General features: G+C 41.5%; 1 protein-coding gene across 4 annotated transcripts in view; it reads left to right on the forward strand.

Moving 5' to 3' along the window:
* LOC134633819 (zinc finger MIZ domain-containing protein 1-like) overlaps window positions 1–19,675 on the forward strand; it is a 110,743-nt gene that overhangs the window by 18,712 nt on the left and 72,356 nt on the right. For 3 of the 4 annotated variants that reach the window (XM_063482890.1, XM_063482889.1, XM_063482892.1), the window contains exon 2: window positions 9,439–9,537. The gene's annotated coding sequence lies outside the window, so the exon portion shown is untranslated. Of the gene's footprint in view, window positions 1–9,149; window positions 9,311–9,438; window positions 9,538–19,675 lie in introns of those variants that run through there. The other variant, XM_063482891.1, reaches the window with a different exon arrangement.

Below are 19,675 nucleotides of genomic sequence, written 5' to 3' on the forward strand. Positions count from 1 at the left end.
TTTCTGTTCTGCGGGGGTGTTGATGCAGGCCAACTTCTTATGTTATTCTATGCGCTGCTTTCATGTGGTTTTTACTTTGTAAGGCACCTAGCTTAACACTTTTACTTTGCCGCTCCATCCACCGGGCTGTGTGGCAGCACAGCACGGCTCCTTGAAGGGCTGCAGAAAGTAACCTTTATTTGAGAGGGAAAAAAAATAATTTTTCTCTGTACGGCTTTATGCCACTAACGTTTCTTGGCCCCAGCAACGTTTTCTTTTTACGCCGTAGTCTAGGAGCATTCTCACGTAGGGAGAAATAAATGATTGTGTTTGCCTTAAATACTGCGGAGCTGTACTCGATTCTCCACCGGAAGAAAAGTGCGATGTAATACAAGCTGTATTTGTTCAGTAGTGATGAATGAGAAGTTATTTAAGCTGCAGGCTTGAGAAGTGAAAGTGACTGGTTATCAATTTTCTGCAAAGAAATATTATGAAACTTTTCCAGCTGAATGATCAGACAGCAGTCTGTGATGAGCATTAATAAACGTCTATGTTATTGCTGGAAGAGCACACCAAAATGTTACAAAAAAACAAACCCAAAACAATTAGCTAAAAGACAGTAAAACTGTTAAAGAACTGAGATAAACTGCTGGACTTTTGCTGGATAAGCATGTGGCGTATACAAAGAACATTCACTGGCTTCCCTTGTATAATTGTTTGAGGTCTTTAAATCATCAGTTAATTGAATACTTAATTTGTCCTTGATGGATGCTGAGTATGTGAAAAAACATATGGCTCTGGTACATATAATAGATCGCCTGGTTCTGATGTTTTGCTACAATAATCTGCCAGACAGTTGGCTCTGCTGTGTGACATGAAGAGACCACAGATGAGAATCACCTGTCTGTGGTAAGCCCCGAGAAGCAGAACCCATCTCCTCTCAAGGCGGGTTGTCACAGCAGCTATTAAGACTAATAGCTGGAGCCTGTGATAAGCACAGTTAGCTGAATTCATGACCCGAGTGGCCTGAGCAGCGCTATCATTTCCACTTGTGTGTTTTTCTGCTGATGCGTTTAATTTTTATCCTGTCCGGTGCTATGACATGAGGGGAAACGAGAGTAAGAGAGCGAAATAGAAATGGAGTGACGGGGCCTTGGGTGAAATATTGATTGATACAATCCGGGGTGAAGGCGTTGCAACAAGGAGGAGAGATTATTTGGGTCATATTACTCGAACAGTACTCTGTGTGGTGTTGATTGTGTAAGATTCGAATCAGAGCAAACTGACATAAAAACTACAGATTATATCTAAGATATTTATGAATCATCCAAAGAGTTAAACTGGTGACTTTTTTAAAGGGTCATTCTGTCAGAAAATACAATGGAGGCAAAACTAGTTTATGCTGTGATAGTCAGAGCATCAAAATAGATAATTTGGCCTCTTTTCAACTGATTTTTTTTCCTTTTTTGTTTTATGAAAGTGAACAAACAGATAGTTGCACATAGCATCTCAGGTCCCACACCCCAGTATCCCACTCACACAGACTTTTTGCCTCTGTAATAGCATCACAACCTGCAGCCACAAGAGCTTTGGGGATTGACCAGGGATTAAAAATGTAGCTATGGGTTGTAATGAGCAGCTTGCACAGATAGCCTATCGGGTTATTTTCTGTGTGGGTTGTGGTTTTATTGAACTAATCTTTTAGGGTAATATGGCTCACTCTGTGCTCTGTTCTTACCTTTTTGATGCTTTTCTTTAAACATAGCGCCCAGTAAACACCAGCCAAATATTCAACAAGCATCAGATGCCGCACCCCACAACCCCGACCCCCGCCCTGCCGCCACATGGCATGCCTGGTATTAGCCGATTTCCTGGAGATCACTGAAGGATGCTGCTGGAGCACTTGTGCTCCTCTTTCTCGCTCTCATTCGCTCTGTGTAGAGTGGCCCGCTTAATGCATTGTAATGGTTGACCATTATTTACGCTGGGGATAAACAAAGAGAAGCAAGGAATTGATGGAGTAATCCACTCTCGCAGTCATTAGGCATTGAGATGGAGGAGCTGGTGGAAGCAGCCTCCTCCTTATGCCTCTCGAGTCGAGCAGCTAATGGAAATGGGACTCATTAAGACACCTTATACTCCGACGCACCCAAGATCATGAGGAATTGCTAATTGATTGTCGTTAGCGTTCTCGCAATGAGACGCTCTGCCTGTTTTCTCATTTGTTATGAACGGCTTTGTTTTCTTCCTCCCGTCTCCTTCACTTCATTATTGATGTTGCTGTTTTTCCTTCTCTTTCTCTTAGCCCGTTTTGCCTCGAGAGGCCTTTGCAACCGAGTCATCGTAACACTGTTAGACCTGGTTAACTGCAACAATCACAAGCCCACATGTGCAATTCTGTATCAAATCTGTAATATTTTCAATAATTGGAAGATAGCAGCGCCTTAAAAAAAATCAATATTCAAGGACTTCTAATGGTTGGCTGTGTATGAAACATACATGCCATAAGCTAGTGCAAAAAGTCGGATGTAGAAAATGTGCTTTGGCCAACACGGTCATGGTTGAATAACATGAAGGCAGGTCTACTTGTGATGCTTTGCTTATTGGTTCTGGAAATTCCTTCCCTTTTCCTCTGGAACCAGCAGATTGTGTTCATCTTACCCTTTAATCATTTTTCCCTCCCAATAGTAATGTGCTCTCTTTTTCCTCCCTGGATTCCTCTGTGTATATGCCCCCCGCCCCCTCACACATTGCTTTTTCCTTATTATGAGACGGAGGAAGCAAAGATGAGGGAACGAGATGAAGAATGAGGGCTAAAAATGCAAATACAGGTTCTTTCTTGTCACACATAAGGGCTTGTCACATCCACCTCTAATTTGCTGCCGGCTAAAGGATCTCCTTTTTCTCTGCCTTGCTTGTCTTTATCACATTATCACATCTTTCACCTCTGGTAAACCCTTCACAGGCTAGTGAAACAGTAAGAACAGCCAGGTGACCAAGGAGGAACCTATGGCTGCAGGGCACACGGTTTGCTTTGCAGATGAAGCAGGACAAGGTAAAGGAGGCAGGAGGGGCATTGTTTTTATGTCGCTGGTCAGACGGTGCCGCATTTCTTTGCTTTAGCGCTCTGCCAGCAGTCTACAACTCTAGCTCTATCTCCCTTGTGGGAGTTGCTACCACCTTCTCACTCTGATACAGAAAGACTGGAAACAAAGGAAGAAAAACACAAGCACCCTCTTGGGCTGCTCTCGCCTTTGAAACAAGATATAGTATAGAGAGAGGAGTAGGAGGAAAAACAGTATTGAAGCCATCAATTCATGCAGGACTCATGAGCATCGTCTCACTCTTTGGAAATAGAAAAACAGTCTGTTAAAGTGACACGGCTTTCATAAACGGGTCTTTTCTTGATTCGGGCACCACTTCTGATGCACTGAGTGAAATAACCATTTACAGCTTCAGTAAACACACAGTAAAGACCACATTTGATCAAACACATGCCATTGTCTACTTTGCAACCGTTTAACTTTTCCCTGTGACCCACTTGTTCATAGTTTCTCTGTGAGAGGAGCGCTCATTGCTGAACACTTTGGAAGTGCTTTGTTTTAGTGACTGAGATTGAGACTGTTGCCTTTCCCTGATCTCAGCAGACATTTAATTGACTGAATCAAGGTTCTTAAGCGATAGACATTACAATCCCTTATAATAAACCTCTAAATTAACCTTTAAATTATTCTCATTTGGAAGATCAGCTTTTTTTGGAGGGGGGGGTGACTTCAATTGTTTCACTTGTTTTAGGTGATCTAGCAATACAGACAATTGATGCTAGAGGGCAAACACATTGGGAAGTTATGCACAGCAGGAAGTAAATTACCTGAATTTGCATAAATAACACACATAATTGGTAGTTGCTGTGATCCTGATCTGGTAGCACACAGTATGTATACAACTGCACCTTTTTGCACAAGGGTGTGTGTTGTGGATACACGTGTGTGTGTGAGAGAGAGAGAGAGAGAGAGAGATTGCAGCAATGGTGGTTAACTAGGCACCAGCATTTGTGTTAATCAGCAGAGAGTGAAGATCGGGGAGCTCACTGAGCAGGCGTCTCCTGCCCTGTAAATGTATCATGGTAAAAACCATTATCTCTAAACCTGTAATCATCTCTACGGCATTCATTCTGTGCAGCAACGTGCTTCATGTTGATGGCTTTCCCCCTCTAAAAGATGGTGTGACTCTTTGTGCATTCACTCTGTATGGATGTCCTCTGAGGGAAGCATTATGCGTGTTGGGATAGTGTCCAATTAATCCTCCATTAGGCACTAAGCTACAGTGTGTACTGTATCTACAATATAACCTGTAGGATAAATTGACAGATTAAATTCATTCTCGAGAAGAGCTTTATGTTGTTTATACAGTATTTTCTAACTTACACTGAGTACACTGATTCAAAATGTATTAACTCAAAACATTTATAATTTACTAATTTACACTCAAAGTTCTCTGTGTTACACGTAGAACAGCCTCAGTTATATTAGTGATGAGAGATTCACCAGACTGTCCCACGTTGTTGAAACCTGTAGGCTAATTTCTTAACATATTTGGGTGGACTGCTTTATCCATGCAAGACATTGTTTTGCTAGTTTAGGAAGGTAGCTGTTAGTTAACGATAGATGGATAATAGCCAACTTAGAGTCAGATTTGCTCTCCAAAACTAAGCATATTTTCAACAGCATTCCCATCCCTGCAAGTATTTTGACACTTAATAATTGTCTCTTTTCTTCAGTGTGTAGTCATGGTTTCAAAATTAAAGCTAAACCAGCATCATGAGCTTTACCTCCACGTACATTTAAGGTACTTCTAGAAGATTGTCTGAACATCCTGTTCAAGGACATCAAGGAGCACTTTATGGACTAGAATAAAAGGAAATAAGCACAAAAGAAATCTCAATCAGGGGAAGAAAAACAACTTTTAATGGTGATTCAAACTCTTGATCCTAAGGTTTCAAGCTCACTTCTTTTCTTAGAAAGCTAACTGAGTTCACACTCAAGAAGTTGCATCCTTGGGTTCATAATACTGTCACTGAGGGCAATAATTTGATGTTAACTATGAAATAAATTGGACTGAATTTAATATAACAAAAACAAAACAGGCTATGCTAATAACAGTCTGTGTATGTGTCTGTCATTGAAAAAAATCACAGATGCATTTAATTCTTTTATTGTAATCAGGAAAAGTGTCAACAATTCTGACCCAGGAGATGACGCTAGGGTGTCAGCCATTTTTTGCGGGTGTTTGGTTGGCCAGCTCGACTGGATAAAACTGGATAAACCATTAAATCTTCTGCTTACTGTAACGCAGATGTTAGCTAATGCTGGTGAGAAAATCAGTAGCCACCACACATAGATGTTCATAAGCAACTTGGTTTGTTGCTAAGGTTGTAATTTGTGAAGCAGCATCAGTTTTTGTGGAGTTTAGTTTCTGTTTTCTCCGTAATAATAATTTGCTCATACCGAGGCTGCTGGCTTGTGTCTGGCTCTGAGCTCTGGCTCGCTTTAGCTTTAGCTTTAATGACTTAGCTTCTGTAAAATGGGCATTTTCCTCTGGGTGAGGGCAATTTAAGTACCAGATTAGGTTTTGCTGTTATGTTTTCATGGTGCTTCCCCTGCAAACATGAGTAAACTTTGTATCTTCATGCACACTGAAGAGCTTCCTTGGTAATGCTATATTAGCATGTGGCTGTGAGTATGCATATGACTATTTGCCAGCAACACTGTGAGCATGTTGTTATTCATGAAGTGGACCACAAATAACTGGACATATGTGAGGCAAATAAAGCTGGAAATTGTTTCTGGTCTCTGGCTGGTCAGTTGAAGTATCTCTACAACTACGTGTCATTAATTAGTTACCGTGTGTTTTTGTTTGTTTTGGTTTTTTGTTCTAAAATCCATAAAACTGCCTTTTAAACATTACTTGAATTGTAGTATTTACACTAAAATTTGCTATCACATCTATTTACAGAAATAGTCATGTAAATCCATCAATTTATAATTTAATTAGTCTTAATTTGTTACCCTACTGTGGTTTATATGAAAGAATTTAATTTCACAAATTAATTGTATTGACTTTTAACCTTAATTCCACAAAAAATAACATAATTATGCTATTACATGACAGCTGGCAGAAACCTCAATTAATTTGTCTCTAATTACAATATTGGTGTATACGTAAACAAACTCACCGTGCTGCAAAGTGAGGCAATTGCCTCTGTGTTTCCCGTGCTTCATTTTTTATAGTTTTTATTAGCTTCGATTCTGAAAATCGTTGCAAACAAGTAGTCTGCTACTGTCTGTTTCTCCTTTGACTTGAAGTGCCTTTTTTTAGAAAGCTTGTGAAAAGAGGAGATGCATATCTTGATTGATCTTGCATGTCCTGACTATATCAACAACAGGAAGTGGTCTAAAGCAGGAATGGTGATTCATGTGCCAAGGTAACACTGAGTAGAAGTAAGGGAGGTGAATGGGAGTTCAAAAGTTTCAGAGCTGGTATTTATTAAGAATATAGTTGATTAAAACTGTTTTTCTCTCCTTTTTAAGAATTTTAGTTTCCAGTCACTGTACATATTTGTCAGAAGGAAAGTGATTAAAAAAAGGAAAACAGTTGCTAAATATACTGTGGATTTTAAAGAAGGCTCACCCATGGCATAATTAATTACACTCAGCATATTCATCACTTTTAATGCTAAAGCAACTCTCCGTGTTTATGTTTTTGAGCTGCTTATCATTTTCACTAATTGTTTTATTAAGACCTAAAAATCTCTTTAATCCTTTTCCTCCTCCATTTGTTCGCATGCTTTCATATCCATATGCATTTAAATCCGGCTGTATTTACCAGTTAAAATGCAAATGCAGCTCACTGGGAATAATGGCCCCGGAGAGCTGGCTGGATAGACGGACACCCTATGGCTCTCGAGAGCTTTCCCCACAGCGCTGAGAGCAGAGCCAGGTGAGTGCTTCTCTCCAGGTGTCCCTCTCATGCCATTGTCGAGGCTTAGCGGGTGGCACCGAGAGCCCACCGCCCTTCTGGCTCGCCAGCGGGTTTCATGGCCATTTTGCACTGAATGACTGTTCATTGACGCAGCCAGTAAAACTCGCTGCTGACTTGGGAGGAATAAGTTTGTCCAGCTCCAGTGGCTTCAGCAACAGTGGGGATTTTGACTCCATGAGGACCCAATTAAACCTGGGAGGCCCTCTCTGAAGGAATAATAACAATGATAAATGCACCTCTGTGGCCAGCTTAAAAAGCAGCAGGGAGAAATGTTTTATTGTGCTGGCCTGTCTTGACACAATTTACTCCAGGCTTCTGGCTTTTGCAGCATCAGGAGGAAAACCTCACCTTGTGATTTTTTCCCCTTTCCCTTGGAGAAGCCTAATGTCATCCTAAAACATTGTGATGACTCGGCTTTGTGTACCATCAAACCATCCTCATGTGCCCTTTGAAGTGACTTTACTTACTCAATGCTGAAAGTACAAATTATTTGTTTTTAAGTTGCAAGTCGGTTCAAGGACACGTTTGGGGGTATTTGTCAGAATAAAAGCAAACATTTTTAAGTTACTGATTTTAATTTGACCTCGAAAATATTCATCAACTCTGACGAAAAAATCTCTGAATTCCTCTGGATATGCCATCTCATTTGAGAATATCTTCTTTTTTTCACATTTTGAGTAATCTTATTATGCTCTTTATTCGTGTTTACCCATCTTAGAAAAGACATTTAGTCATCGCGTATTTTTCTCTGTCAGGTGGTAATTTTGAGAAAAACTCCTTTAATTAGATAACAGGCTTCTGTATTTCAGATTTGCACTTTGCCAGCAGTTTATCAATTACTGCTTGTGGTTTCATACTGCCAGTCAGTCTTTGTCTGGGTGCTCGAGCCTCCTCCTCACCACGCTGCAGAGCCGTGTTATTGTACTTAAACAAATCAATTCTCTTGCAGTTGAGCTTTTTTTCCCTCCATCCCCTGTCATTATGAACTGTTTGCAGTGCAGAGCACATTGATTTTTCACAGCCCTGGAAAAGCTGTTGATGAATAGCACAGAGGTATCTGGGGAGAATCTGGCTTTAAAAAGGAGGCACCCAGCGTCAAACCCTCCTCCTCTCTCCCGACCCATTGAGCCCCCAGCGCTCCTCCACTTTCTCTTTTCAGAGAGCGGCACTTCCAACAGGGGAGAAATGCTGCCTGAAAAATCTTCCAATCATAAAAAAAGGATTAAAAAAGCACGAGACACAAGGGACCACCCTCTCTCGCTGAATGCTAAAACACACTTTGTGGTTAGACAGTTTTTAGATTTTGGGTATTAGCCTTGTCCTGTCAACTAAAGCATGAGCTCACTAAAAACCTGCCTGGGAACAGAAATGGCTAGTATGCTACGTGTCACCTGATGAAAACGCCATTAAAGTTGTTCTTTTCTTCTATAACTCATTCAGCTCTTTGGAATTTTATACTTCAACATTTTAAGAGTGACAAAAACTTATTTTTTCTTTGGACCTGACTGAGCCTCATCTCTCTGAACAAACTGAGAAACTACTACCTTAAGAGATGACTATTTACAAGTACTACCTTGATGTGGCCCTTTATTTAAAGCAGGGAACTTAAGTTGCACCCTCTCATGGCCCTCTCTCAAGATCTGAATGACAGGCTTAAACATCTACAATTTGTCTTCGCATTTGAGAGTTTGTGGGACAACAAACTGCTGAGGTCATCCGTTTGTCTGAGCACTGACATCAGTGTTTGCTGAATCCCAGTAGTTGGACACTTTATCATGATGAATTCATAAAGGGAACTAAATCTTCTAAACTTAATTGTGCGAACAAACAAAAGACGTGATTCTGAACTGTCTGGACCCTACATGATAAGCAGTATGTTTATATATATTTTGGTTTAAAATTAGCTGCTGGTTACTTTCTTCCCTAACTGATTTATAGGTTTTGTACTTCACCAGTCACCCTTAAAGAAAATATGGTCATTTTTTTAAGGGTCTGCATATCACTGGGTATATGCAGGAGTTCTGCCTGCCAGACTGGGTGCCAAGCTATAGTAAAGGACCATCCTAATAGGCTTATCTGTCAATTGGGAGTGAATTGTGACTGCGCCACGGCAGTGAACTTACCGTGTGGTGGATGTTTATGATGCCATGCTGGTCGTGTGAAGTGTCGGCTGCTCTTTTGATTTGTCCTTTGTGGGCACGGGAGCGTGAAGGAGCTTATCCGTGCTGGGAAGAAGTGTATCACGTTAAGCGAGGCGCAGATGGAAGCCACTCAAAGCCCATAGGAATCTGTGAGAAGTGAAATCACTGAATGAGATTGAGTTTCAGGAGAATAATGCAAATGTAATAATTCAGTGTTCGGAGATTGGTAAATAATACTGCGACGACTGATGTATTTTCTTTCTCTGATTTTTCTCAGGGGCAGAAGAATTGAGACACTGGAGTGTTTCTCCTCCTGGTGTGTGAATGGGTGGGGGGGTCCTTAGTGGTGAAGAGTCAAGGATTGAAAATAACACAGGTGAGTAATTTATTTTTCTGAAATATATGGCGGAGGTTTACATAGCCAAGCTCAGATATAAATCTGCGCAACAGCAGGAAGTGTGAACGCTCTGCAAAAAGCTCGCTGCTGCATGTTATCATTACACAAATGCACTCATTAAATTTGTTCCCAGCCTTCTTTTTAGGCTGCATTTGTTTGTCAGCCACTTGAAGTTTTAAATTAACCTTGTACATCCTGATGGTGTGCTTACAGTTACCATTTAAATTGGCTAAACTGTGTGAAAGTCAAAAGAGATCGCCTGTGTTGAGCGAATCAGAGAATCCTTAATGGGGGAAGCTAACGCGGGTTAATTGCTCAGTTGCACTGTCCACATTTGTATCTATGCATTTCTGTTGATTTGTAAGCAAATAGTATTTAGTCAAATATTTTGGAAAACACTGACTTTTAAACTTTGTTAGGGGCTTTATGGTTATGTAAGAGATCCCTGGAGGAGGCACAAATCAAGCCTCAGGGGCTCACAAGTGTACTCCTAGTGCTGGTCCTAAACAGGGAGGGTTGTGACAGGGAGGGCATCTGGTGTAAAATCCACTTCACATCCTGGGATATAAGGGAGCAGGTGAAAGCTCCCATTTTGGAAAAATGTGTTGCAAAAATTAAGCTTGCTTACACGGAGTTAACAGGCTAGCAAGGTCAGAGAATGTCAATATCTCTTTTTTGATGTGGTGTTCAGGAAACAGGAGTAAACACTGCAACAGATATAACATAAAATAGAACATCTGGGAGAGGTGTTCTGACTGACTCGCATTACTATTGTATGATTTCATTTACTTTGTTTCCTATACACATAGGTGATAAAAATGTACACCTCGTGAAGTTTGAAAGCCGAGTGCACAACTATATGTGTCCACATTATTTTTAAAATCCTAAAATTCAGCGGTCTTTGTTGGGAACTCCCTGTTTAGCTCAGACGCTGCTTTGTGTGAAAATACGTATCAAAGCAGGAATCAAACAAATCTCGTTACTGGAAACCGATATCTGCCTCCCTTGTCACTACAGTGATATAAAGACCACGGCTTTGTTTGCACTGGCATGCGCTGTCCTCCGCTGTACTCGAGGGTCTTTAGTAAACATGTGATGGCAGCAGTTTGTGTGTGGCCAACATCAGCTCTCCTCTCACAGAACATGTTGATTTCATCAGGAGCTCCTGGGAGGCTCTGTGTAACAAAGTGCTTATGTTCCATATGCAGTCCGAGCACAGGCACGCACACACACACGCAGAAGGTCATAACTATCCTCTTCATCAGCGAGCCACCAGCTCATCCTTATGCAATATGCAGCTCAGTGTACATCCCGCTGAAGGGGGAGAATTATGTTGTGGAAAGCGAATGTAATTGGTTTGTCCACTGTATTATACAATGCAGCTATGGATTAGGAATTGGGGCATCCAGGACACACACGCACACACTGAATAGATAAGAGTAGTTAATCTTGATTAGAGCAGTGTGAATGCTGAGAAATACGGTGCTGTGACAAGCATCTGCCTGCCACACAGCTGAGTGGGATAAACCAAAGTGATTATTGTGGAAATGTCAGACGAGGTAGACAGTGATAGCAAGTGAAACGAAGGGGGATGTGACATGAACGGGGACATGACATGAGTGCCTCAAAGTCAGTTCTCTCTCATTTTCAGTGACAGACTTTTCCCCTCTCACAATGCCTTTGTGGAGCGATGGAGTGGAGGGGGGTTGATGATATGGCTACAGTCATGAAAAATAGCAACAGTCTCAAACAGAGGAGTGTAAATAGTGGCTGATAGCCACATAAATCAGCTGGGAGTAAATCTTGTTGGGTTGCAGCTAGTAGGTTTTACAGCATAACTCCTTATTTACTAAATCAAAGTTATTTTACAGCCATTTCTTTAGTCTGTAGACCATCACAAAAAAGTAAAAGCTTAAGGGGATATATTCAGATTTCTTGTCTGAAAACAGTATCAAACCAAACCTTATTCAGTGAGGAGGAGCTGGTGCTTCTGTCTGGCAATTTTTGCTGCATAAACCAGTGTAAAAATTCTTGGCTGGGTGCATTCTGTTTTACTAATTGATTAATCGACTAGGTCTTTCACTACAAAGCAGACTAGGCACCCGCTTTCATTTCACCGGGTTGATATCTAAAGGTTGCCAGGTTGGTCTTTTTCTCTGTACCGCCAGTGTAAGCTCTAATGAGTAATTGCTTTCCTCTGCGAAATCCGAAGGTGCAGACATTCTGTTAACTTCGCTAAAGGAAAAAGGGGGAGGGGAAAAAAAAATCTCCTTCCTGTCAGTGGTCTGTCTTTCTCTCTGTTCTTGTTAGATCTGGAACTGATAAGTGAGAGGCCTCTGGTAACTGAACAGGAAGGATAGAGGGCCTGGCCTCAGAGCTCCTGCCTCTGCACACATGTCCACCTCCCCCTGCTCAGGCAAACAAAGGGAGCAGAGCCTGCCACTTAACTTCAGGTTTGAAAACATTCAAGCCTATTAGAAGGATAATCATCACTTATTCGAGTGAACTCTTATCCTGAAGAGATTTTTGTTGACTATAACAACAGAGAGGCATTTTGATAAAACAGGCCGTGGCCAAATTAATGCTTTGCAACCATTTCACATCCAGGCCCAATCACAACTCCCTTGTTCCCCTGGCTGGTGTTAAGTCAAGTGGAAGTACTGTATTAACTAGTCACGTGGCAGAGCGGTCAGGATTTATTGTTCATCCCAAATACCCACAGGTCTGAATGAGTAGCTGTTAAACTGATTAGTGTGATGAGGCTGTTGTAGCCTATATACCCTACATGCTAAAAGCTAGCTAGTATAAAGTAGAATCTAAATGTCTACTAGTATTTGCTATGTTAAAACAAAAACAACAAAAAATACAGAGATTGTCTTTAAATGCAGGGTTATACACAACAGATTTCCCAAAGTCAGCGCGAGTTAAAATGGCCCAGAAATGAAGATCATGTGTAATCTTTTTTTGATGATAATCTTTTAGGGAAAAGCACCAAGCTTAATTAGAAAGAAAACATAGGAGTATAGTAGAAAACGTGAATAAGCGCTTGTTAAAGTACAATTTAAACTGTCCGTCACTGTCTGCTTGGTTACAACAATCTAAGCTCGATGTAAACAGTGCACTACCTTGCTTTATGGGGCCATTTTGCTGTCTGTAATTGCATTTTATTCCTCTAGATAACAGAAGCAAACTTACATGATGTGACATGACAAGATATTTCCAGTGCAGCAACCATGGAGAGTGAATATTTGCCGTACTTATCTAAACCATCAGTACCAACAGTTTAGTGCAAAACTATTTTGCTCTCTGCAGAATTCAAGAGACAGGTCCCCTTAATGAAATTCTGTTTCAACGCAAGCTTCTCTGAATAAAATCCCAGTTCTCTAAAAAATCTTACTCTGCTTATTACCAGCAGTGGGATTGGAATGTCCAAAAGCATTCGGGGGAATGCTGGATCGTATTTGACTGGTTTATAATGACACAACTTGTGTGAAAGCGGCTACAACAAACATTACTTGATCTCGCTGAGAAACCTTGTGGAATTGTTTGAACAACGTTTGTTGTCGGTGAACAGTTATCCAAGGATTTTGCACTTAAAGCTTTGTGTCAAGATGACTGTTGACTCAAAGGTGCATTGTTCAGATGAGTGCATAGATTATTTTCCTGTACGGTACCGGCTGAGTAACTTGGCATGACAAGATAGCACTCGAGCAAGGTTTCATTCTTGCAGTGTGCTTAAGATCTCTCTATCATCTTATCTTTTGGACTTTTTGAATTTGAATGCTCATTTGAATTTTTTTGTTGTATTCTTTTTTAGTTAAAATGAAGGTTGGAAATGTTGGACAAATCCCTTTTTCAGGCTGAGACTGCGGTGGGGTGGTATTCCCAGGAGAAATTGTAAGATAGCATGCCAGTGTGACAGCTGACTTATTAGCCCATTAGTCATTGGAGAGAAAAAGAGGTGGATGAGCACAGCATCCGTCAAGAAAGCATCTCTTCTTTCCAGATAGCCTCCCCCAACGGCCGCCCAGGAATCTTGTAAGTGTCTCCCACTGATGTAGGAGCTGGAGTGCCGGGGTCAGATAGTACGGCCAGATCTCTCCATCCCAGCGCTCTCTGTTGCTGCAGATGACCTAGCTGCCTGTCCTAGGAACAGACCAGCGTAACAGAGGCAGAGCTCAGTGTACTGTACTAAAAATAGATGTAGCTTCATATCCCCTTTCCCAGAGACACATGCAAATGTAGATGTGTCAGCTTATACGTGCATGTATCCTCAGAGGTGGTCACAACCACTGGTAGTATGTCAGTGACTGCCTGACCGTGTGTGATTGACAGGTCAACTGTGGCGGTACAAAGTATCTGTGTACTCGGGACAGATGTTCTCCACAGCTTGCTTGAGTCAACGTACATCAGGAGGAAGCTGTTAACCAACACTTGGCTTTGAGACGCACCTCCCCACTGCTCTGTGACCCTGCCGAATCGTCCTCTACATCTCATCTGTCTTTGTATAAGCTATCAACCCGACTCTGCTCAAACAAAGAAAAGCAGATAATGTTAAACAAATGAAGTAGTGCTTGCTTCCACTGATGCAAATTTGAAGCTGATATCCCTTTGACATGCCATCCACGGAGAACTTGTCAATTTCCTGCTCATGATGAATAGCCTGAATAAGCCACGCTTCACGAGCCAACAAATTAATTAATGACATGCTGTAATATGTTTAAGAACACTTGGCATTGACATGTTGCTGGTTTGTGAATGGTCTACCTCGAAATAGGACCACATTAACCTTTCTATAGCCTCGCGCTACTGTATTATTGAATTCCTCTTTGTTAGAAAGCTTTACTAGGACCTCATCAAATTAGTATATTTTTGTTGTAAAATATGACCAAGACCCAACAAGCTAAAGCTCCACACAGCTTAAATGTTCCATTTATAAAGTGTCTGTGTAAAGCTAATGAAATGATTATACTGGCACCACTGCAGGGCCTTGAATTAGCACATCAGCTGATCTGACTGCCATTCAGATTACCCGTTTTAAAGATGTATTCACAGCAGGATGACAAATATGAGCCCTGAACCTATGTGCTGTAGTTAAAATTAATCAAGCTACATCAAGTGTCCGTAATTCATGCAATATTTGAAACGGTCATCGGAAAACAAAGTAATAGCGTGATAGAGGTTGTAGTGATGCCCCTCAGTAATTTGATAATAAGGTACGGATGTATTTGTCGACTTTACAGAGCAGTTCAGAGTTTCATTTCACTGTATAGGCCCCAGTCACACAGGTCTAGAGACCAGTCTGTGCATTTGGAAATCACTGGTATCTGTGAAAAATCGACCACTAAAGCCCTAATTGCGTGGGCCTAGAGATTGCTCAGTGCCCCGCTGATAGCAAGGGAAGAGTGTGTATTCTGTTACTAGTTGATAAATCATTGCTGGAGGTTGCAGGCAGTCACTGGCGTAAAATTTGTTGCAGAGAGGTATACGACGCTGCAATAAATACCACTTTGCAGTTGTTTTTGGTTGCAAGCTGGTTGCCGCGGTCACCAGTAGTTTGCATGGGAAGATTGCGATCTGTTTGCATAACACTGGAAAACTGCTCGCCAAGCTGTAGTAGATCTGTGAAGAGTGCAATGTAAACTGGTAAAGGCGAGCATTGTACTTCAGAATTAAAGTTGCACCTTAAGCAATGTGTTGGTTGCAGTGGTAAGAAAAATCTTGTACTTTAAAGACAAAATTCTCCATTTCGAGTTGTGGTTTCTTTATAGCTTGGAGACTAAATGGCGATTGCTTGCAGACAAGTCAGTCTTTCAGGTGAACTATGGGCAACTGCAGCAATCTGCTAGCAACCACTCACAATCACAAGCAGGTTTTGGGTGCATCATAGTCAAATAATTTCACCTGTTGACTGCGAGCTACCCCCAGTAACCACCAACCAGATAGGAAATACACATTTTTCCCAGTCCCTAATGACTATGTGACCGACACCTTAGTTGTCTGATTCACTCTCTCATTTTCACTCATCCTCACAGTTGACCTTTTGCTGTTGCAAGGAGCTGTTCACCTAAAAACAGACAGTCTTCAAATGTCTTTAAATGTCTGGAAAGTCAAATAAACCAACAGAAGATGGTGAAGACCAAAAACAGAGCTAACATGGATTTTGATCTTGCATTTATCAGATGGCCACAAACAGCTCTGAATGAATAATGATGTTCCTCCTTAACACCTGCGTTTGTACATAGAAAAGGAAAAGTTTTTAACCTTTAAACGTGAACATAATCCATAAAAGTGCAAAAAGTGGCCAGAAAAATGAACTACAGATTTAAAGGAATAGTGTCCTCTTGTCTGGAGAAAGACTCAATCCAGGAGACAACTCCCATGGATGTATTATAGAAAGATCTAGAGGCAACTGTCTAAGCTTAGCATAACAACTGAAAAGAATGCAAAACGCCTAGCGTGCCTCTTTAGAAGTTGAAAATACACCTACTAATACCTCTAAAAAGTTAATTGTTATTTATGTGATCCAATGAAATGCTTCAGAGGTGTGGTTAGACACACTTTTCTTGTTTACTACTTAGCAACTGGTTCTCTGCTGGCACTAGTCTTATGTTGGATGGGCCATAAATAGTAATGATCTAGAGCTGATATCTTAATATTTATAGATTTACGACAAACACAACTTTGTCACATTAAAGTGTGAAATGCCTTAAAGTAGCTTCATACTTGATACGTTTCATACTTCAAATGTATAATGTAGCATCTGGCATGACTGAGTGTTATACAGCAAAGTCCGATCTTTTTGACAACTTGTGAATTTACGTCTGACAGGCTGATTGTCATCAATTTCAGACTTGTTTGGTAATTTTGGGATCAAAGGCTATGATAAGGATGATGATACTGATGCTAATCCCACTAAAGGGGATGATTGAGTCATCAAGGCAAAACAGCTGTCTTATGTGCCGCCTCTCCCCCCGGTAATGGCTGCTGATGACGGTAGCAGAGTGTAAGTGAGTGCAATTGACAGTGGAGTTTGAGCTTCCTCAGGGAGGAGGGAGGAAAGACTGAATCTGAGCAGAGGGAAGCAGGCAGCAAGGGTGGCCATGAAACATTCATGCACCTGGGGACTCTTTGCATAAGGAGAGCAAGCTGAGCCACTAATGAAGTAAAGAGCAGAGGACTTTCAATGGCTCTGTTTGTCCTTTTATGAGATTAGCGTTAGTGTGGCTTCTTATATAAACTGCATTAAAAGCTTAGTTGCGTTCAGTGATATAGTGACACGTTGGTACTGCCTTGTAGAAAACATTATTTTTGGAGTAATTAAATCATGGTTAGCTGCAAGATTAGTAACACCACAGGTGTGTGGCTGGTTATAGCTGAACGCTGGACAGACAACGGTGCCCCAAATGTGGACATCCACAGTTGCGCCAGTTGAACATTTGTCCCTCCTAAACTCATCCTGCTCAAAGTCTGCGAGCTCACACAGGGACAGAAAAGGCAAGAGAGGAGCAAGATGAAGAGGAAAAAAAAGGAGAAGTAATATTTAGACAGCTGTAATGCCGTGTATCGCTGTCAGTGGAAGGGGGGCAGAAGAAGTGGAGAGATATTTTGGTGTCCTCAGCAAGGCCTCAGACAAACTCCCGCTACAGTATTGATGTCACTGCGCCCTCTTGACAGCAGACTGTAAATCAAAAGTCACAGTTATCTATAGATTTACAAACACCTGCTGTATCTTCACAGTATGTATCCGAACTGCATAAACTGAGAAAACCTGTTCAAACATGTTTAGATGGTAGTACACTGGCGGGACCTATCTAAGAGCTCACTGTTAGTGTTGCAGTACAGTAACAGCGGTTGTGTGAAACATCTGGTCACATGTCTGCAGTCCTGTGCTAGACTGCCTTGTGCCTTGAGGTGGTGGATGGCAGCTGACTGCTCTGATTCACTGGGAACTAGACTTGTGCGCTGTACGCCTCACAATGGCTTGACTCATAGGGAGTCGACGCTCAGTTGCGCGGAGTCCGTCTCATGGTCATTTTACTGGAAGTTTCTGTTTGACTCCTTTGTTGCTGTTGTGTTTGGATGGAGACAGCAGTCTTCTCTGTGACTGTATTTGTTTTTTTTCTGCACGGTTTTATCTTTCCTACAAGTGGGAATGGATAGTTTCCCTGCAATTCCGATCCTCAGTCGATACCTAGTCACACCCTTGTCTTTCATGGGTTGCGAAGTGGTCATCGGCTCATTAGCAGCTTCTTTTCACCTGACATGTTCCCACATTAGCATCCCACCAGCATCACCCTTTGAACGTCTTCAACCCGTCTGGTTTCCCAACAAACACTGTCACTGACTCTAAGGTTATGGTTAATTTTGCTTGTGCAGCTGTGATTTTAACACAACCCTAAAGTGTTTTATTCAAATTCGAGGCTTACTTGACTCACTGTAGTCTTCCCCTAAAAGATAGGTGTTGCTATTCAGAACGAAAGAAAAATCCCCCCTTGATTTGCTGGAATTTGAATACAGGACAGGAAACCAAACATTTGTAGAGATTTTTCCACATTTTTCTGTAGAACACCTTTTCCAGCTGATGTAGAAGTCTCCCTCTGTGCCATAGTAAAATCCCTCCGCTCCTGCATTCATGTATCACCTAACTGCCTTTAGAGGCCTCTTCACACACCTGGACAGAAATAGTGAATGGTGCGTGATAAGCCAAAATAACACCAAAGCACACCAACCAGCGGTAGTCAAGACGTCATTTCTGTGAGAGAGGACACCCTCATTTCCAGGGTGTAAAATGCTGATGGGCATGCTAGGTATTCTACCAAGAACTGCCATGCTCACATTTTAAGCTGTCACTATTTGTTGCACTCCGCGTGGAAAAATCATCCTAGGATCTGCTTATTTCCAGAGCTTTCCAGAGTTTTTGTAACCCTGCTTCCTTTTAGAATCAGTGTTTTTATGTGCTAGCCACTTGATTTGTGCTTCATTTTGCCTGGTGACAGCATGCAGAAACATAACATTAAATCTCTACCTGCGGTCACTCTCCTTCCCCTATCACATAATAACATGTGCAACACCCACACAGCAGCCACTAATTGCTGCTGGATATTAAGAGCAAGGTCTCTTAAGACACTGACTTTGCTTTAGCCAATCATAACAGAGTGTGTTACCAGGTTGAGCTCTGATCAGAGTCCCCGCAGCTCGAACAGGAGGAATTAATTATTCAGACTGGCTGCTTGCACCTTTTGCTGGACACAGCATTTAATGACATTATAATGGCATCCATGTGAGATGTTACTGCTGATGTGAGAGTATCAAAGCGGGAAGTGCACAAAAGACCAGCCAGAAAGCTCCCTGAGTGCCAGGAACCAACTTTGACAGGCCGAAGGATGTAATGAATCTTACACATCCTAATGTCTACCTTGTCTCTTATTCTTTCAATGTTAATCTAATTTATTTGCTTCTAATGATGACATGCAGTTAATTAAGAGATAAGGTAAGAGGCTAGATACTTTGTTCAAAACACTCAAAAACCCTGAGTTTCATAACGAATCACGGCTGGGTTTCCAGTGACCTCTAACAAGACAGGGCAGGACTTAAATGACTTAAAAAAATGTTTTGATGTCAGCTAGAAAAAAGAGGAAACTGGTTTTTAGCTCCAGTAACATCTTACTCATGCGCAACTCAATTTTAACTGCAAAAAAAGTCACATGGCTATTTGTTACGTTAAAGGGTGCTACGTTTCCCGCTCGTCTTACCTCTCTTTATATAAACAGATGCACTAATGTATTAATATATTAGAGGCATGTAGCCAAAGAGAAACTGTCAAGCAGTGCAGCTCTCACAGCGCTTGTGTGTATACGCTGTAAATAGTGCTGAGCAGCAGCAAGGTTACCGACTCTAAATGCATTTGCATTATGCTAATGTAATGAGAACAGGGAGCCAATGGAGGCTGACTGCACTGGATCGCTACGGGGACACGAACGCAAGAGTCATCACGCAAATTATCAGGGTGGCTGATCGCTCAAAAACAAAAGTTTAACGGGAGATAAGCAGCCAAACTGGACCGCTTTTTTTGGTGCGAGGCCAGATTCAGATGCCGAGTTCTGCTTTGATATTT

This window comes from Pelmatolapia mariae, linkage group LG8 (assembly GCF_036321145.2).
Source record: "Pelmatolapia mariae isolate MD_Pm_ZW linkage group LG8, Pm_UMD_F_2, whole genome shotgun sequence".
Taxonomy (NCBI): domain Eukaryota; kingdom Metazoa; phylum Chordata; class Actinopteri; order Cichliformes; family Cichlidae; genus Pelmatolapia; species Pelmatolapia mariae.